Below are 4,576 nucleotides of genomic sequence, written 5' to 3'. Positions count from 1 at the left end.
AAAAGAGAAGCTGGCTCGTCTGCCATTTAGTCGCCCAAAGACCACGTGACCATGATTCCTCTCTACTGTTTTGTGTGCTTTATGCGGATTTGTTTGTTTTTTGTAAAAAGAAAGTGTCTATCACTCCTCTCTCTGTTCACCGGTACTTTCTCAGGTTTAACAGTGCTTGGTGTACGTGTGTATTGTGTCTGCACAAATTTAACTCACAAGTTAGCGAAAATGAATACAAAACAGACGTCCTTAGAAAGTTTCCTTGGAAAAAAGAAAAGGCTCAGTGAAGAGACCGAAGAGCCTTCAACATCAAAGAAACATGCAACTTTTAACAGACAATACCATGAGTCCTACTTGAAGTATGGTTTTGTCGGGACAGGCGATTCACACAAACCAAAACCGCTCTGCATAGTTTGCGGCGATCAACTCTCTAATGACGCAATGAAACCTTCAAAACTGCTTCGCCACTTGAACGCCAAGCACCCTGGATTAAAAGACAAGTCCCAAATAAACAAAAACGGATCAAACTACTACAGCGCCATCTTCCTTAGAGTCTGAACTAAGTCCACCGTCAGTAAATTTTTTTTTATTTGCAATTTAAAATAGTGAAAATTAAATAAAACTAAAATGGGTAGACTCGCCCCTGGATGGGTAGACTCGCCCCGGTTTACGGTGGTTGTTTTCTATTTGGAAGTTTTTGTATTTTAGTTTTTGAGATATATCGTTTTAAAATTGAAAAAATAAAAAAAAAATAAAAAATTGATCGGTATAAAAGAATTGAAAGCCTGAGCATCATTTAAAGCTCAATAGGAGAAACATTTTTCACTATTTTTAAATGTAGAAAAAAAAAAAAATAAAGACCTAAATTTTTAAAATCTTAGTATCTTTGAATAAATCTTAATTACTTTGAGCATTAGTAGAATTGAAAAAAAAAAACGAAAAAAAGAAGCATTTATTTTTAAAATACACCATGAAAAAATAATCATTGATGAAGAGCATCTTACCTTTAAGGCCATGCAACTTTTCAGATATTTTTGTCGCTCTTCCATAAAGCTTGCGACTCATCTTATTTTAAGTATATATCATCTCTTATAATCTGGCATAGTTCTTTGTATTTTGCCGCATTAAAAAAAAGTACCGTTAAATTACACTCTCACCATATGAAAGAAGTAAATGTATTACCGCTTTATCTGAGACATTTGATCTTATTTGATACGCTTTTGTAAATCTTAAAACTATGATTGCCTTGACGGCTGCTTGCATTTAATCAATATGCCTCCTTCGTTCTGTGTTTAAATAGTGTTCAGCTAAGCGTAACATGGCTATTTGTAAGTGACCTTTTGAGCATTCACGCTGTGTTATAATCATGTCGTCAGTGGCAAATGTTAAAAACAATTATTTGTGATAAGCTAAAAAATGAAGCGTAATTTGATATTGTGATTTCAAATTAAATTTATGTTTTGAGAAAAATATACCACGTGAGCAAATGTCTCTTGTGTCATTTGAAGTTAGCTTTTGTACCATCTTATATCATGTAAAAGTTTTTAAAAAAAATTAATATAAATTTTTATAGAAAATACTGAATTTAATTAAATTATTTAAAAAAAAAAAATCCTCTACTATTCTGAAATGCTTAAATTGTACAAATGATTTACAGAGTTGGCAAGGTTTAGGATAGAATGGATAAATCTGCGGCTTAAACCCTGGTTTAAACGGTCCTGTCCAAAACTGTCTTAAACTATCCAAAACCCTTTACTCAAATTATGTCACAATTTTATCTGAATAATATTTAAAAGATAAAATAAACATAGAACTAATAACGTATTGATAATTAAATCTACTAGAGAATATTTGTTTTTAAAAATATAATGTTTTTATCAATATTGTTTGACTCTTCAATTTAAACATTAAACAAAGGAAGATTAATCAGTAATCAGGTTCAATTGGTCCTCTCATTCAATAGTATATAACTGAAGTTTAATCTTGCTATACAGGTTAAGCTATTAGGGACTAAGTGCTTGGTTAGTCATAAACAAGTTTATTTATCTATAGTACTATTCAAGAATACTTTTATTTCATTCATGTTCAATTCTTTTAGCTTACAGGTGATACATCATCAATGTCAGTAACTGAAACTGATGTTATGTCCTTCAAAACTGTTAATAAATTTTTCAGTTATTTTGTATTTCCAATTTAAACTAATATATTTATATTTAAAAACAATTTTTTTTAAAAATAGATGTATTTTTTGTCATCCTGTAATTCAGAAAGTATAAAAAAAAATTTTAAAAAAATTTTGCGAAAAATAAAAGGTTAATTTTTAAACAAATTTAGCATTTTTAAAATTTTTTTTTTAATTATTGCATTATTTATCCTTAAGCAAAAACATTAATTATCAGCATTAAAAGCATATTTATATTTAAAGGATTAGGTATTCACATTTGTTGTTCAATGAATTGTGGAGCTTCAAAAATTATAAACCTTTTCTATTATATTATATTACTTTCCTTTAATAAAGTAAATTGTATAAAAATGTCAAATATTTATTGATACATGCGATTATTATGTGTACAATGGTTACACTTATAGAATTTTACCTTTCACCAAAGTTTAAGGTTTTGGACACTTTAGGACAGTTTAGGACAGTTTTAGCCAGTTTAGGACAGTTTAAGACAGTAAAATCTACGTGTCCTGTCCAAAACCAGTTTAGGACGTCCAAAATCCCAACCCTGATTTAGGAGGCTCTTCGTCCTTTAAGATGGATTCAAAATCAAAAGAGCACGTTGATATAAACGGGCTGAATATGCAATCTAATATGAATTCCTATTAAACATAGTAACAAGCGAAGAATAGCCATTTTTTGGTCTTGCGCCAATAAGCTTCAACCAACCAAACAAACAATATGGATTAGGTGTTCAACATCAGGGATAAAAAAGAACCAACTATTTGGAATTCTCAAGTTTTAATTGGAGACCTGTACTGGATGGTAAGAAGAATTTCAAACATTTCCTGACTGTTAAAAGCTGAATTTACTGTAATATTATCGACAAAAGATAGTGGGAATGAAAATTTCCAGACTTCACTAACTAGTTAGAGTTCAAAATTGAACTGGATTTTTGGGCTGAACAAATTTCAGTCCTTCGCTGACATCAGAAATCAACACCAAATGGAATTTTAATAGGTGCTATGGTCAATTCAATCAAGAGTATTAATCAAATTATCGATGTTTAATTCAATCAAAATTTCGAGTACTGTACGAATAGCTAGATAGTTTAAATTTCACCTAGAGATCTGTGCCTGATGACAGCACACAACAACTGTTTCCTAAATGTTAACTAAAACTAAACTAACCTCAGTGGCGCGACAACCCATAGGGGGCCAAGGCCTACTGTACCCATCTCAGTTTTCTTGACTTTGGGCTCTGGGGTGCAGGAGCAGATGTTCCGGTGAGGTGGTCAGCCGAACGTGGAACCCCCAGTGTTTAGTTCCCAATCATGATTGGTACTTATTTTATCGACCCACTGAAGGGATGGAAGGCTGATTCAACCTTGCCCTGCCCGAGGATCAAATCCAGGACCTGTGGCACTGGAGCGAGAAGCGCTACCGCTCAGCCACCGGGTGTCCCTAAATGTTAACAACAAAATTATTTCTATTTAATGGGCAATAAAAATTTCAACCACTTTTCTTCATTAACAAACTAACAAACAGAAAACAAAAAAGAAAGAAAGAAAGAAAAAGAAAACAATAGAATGAAATAAAATTTAAAAAAAAAATATAATTTTCGAGAGAACTAAAAAAGTGGAAATGATCCATTTTTGTCACACCTAAACAAAAGGCGTTGGGCATACCAATTTTTTCATAAACTTCTGTCACTCCTGAAAGCTCTCCTCACGTTATACGAAAATTATATGCTCCACTTTTTTCGATCATGGTCTAAAAAAAAAAATCGATCAATCACTTGTAAAACATAGTTTTTAAAATACCATTTCATTTTATTGTTTCTTTTTTAAAAAAAAAATTAATTAAATAACTTCTTTAGATTTTAAATGAATAAATAATAAATCGGATAAATTTTAAGCAGATGTTTTTAACACACGAAAAGTAAAATAATAAACACTACTGATACAAGTAAACGACTCACTTAAGTTCCGTCATGGATCGAAATGAACAAAAGGCAACAAAACATTTTGTCACCTCTGCATTCTATGGGAGGCACAAATGAATCCTCAGGTTCATCTTAAGCATGTTACAATCAATGTAAAAACCCATGTGAATAACCCACGTTGACTAATTGGGGACGCGAAAATTCCCAAGCTTCTTATCTTTACTGTGTTGTTAGGCTTCTCTGGTTTGTATAAATATGTGTTTCCGCAAATGCCGATGTTTTCAAAACCAGGCAATGTACCCAGGCGTTATTTGTTTATTTTTAGAAATTCGTATGTTTTTTTTTTTTTTTGAAGCATTTGATCTTATAATTTTCTTGATGAACATTTTATTATAAAACAATAAATATATGAACTACGGAAGTTTAATAAAAATAATAATAAAAGTGGGTAAAATAAATTTGTTTCAATTGAAACACTGT

General features: G+C 31.3%; 1 protein-coding gene across 1 annotated transcript in view; it reads right to left on the bottom strand.

Annotated features, from left to right (window-relative positions):
* The window catches only part of LOC107444933 (uncharacterized), a 51,129-nt gene extending 46,892 nt beyond the window's left edge, over nucleotides 1–4,237 (bottom strand). The window contains exon 1 of the mRNA XM_016059209.4: nucleotides 4,133–4,237. The gene's annotated coding sequence lies outside the window, so the exon portion shown is untranslated. The remainder of the gene's footprint in view (nucleotides 1–4,132) is intronic.
* Nucleotides 4,238–4,576: the final 339 nt, after the last annotated feature.

Source organism: Parasteatoda tepidariorum, chromosome 1 (assembly GCF_043381705.1).
Source record: "Parasteatoda tepidariorum isolate YZ-2023 chromosome 1, CAS_Ptep_4.0, whole genome shotgun sequence".
Lineage (NCBI taxonomy): Eukaryota > Metazoa > Arthropoda > Arachnida > Araneae > Theridiidae > Parasteatoda > Parasteatoda tepidariorum.
The sequence above is the reverse complement of the archived record's forward strand: the minus strand, read 5'-3'. Positions and strand labels throughout refer to the sequence as shown.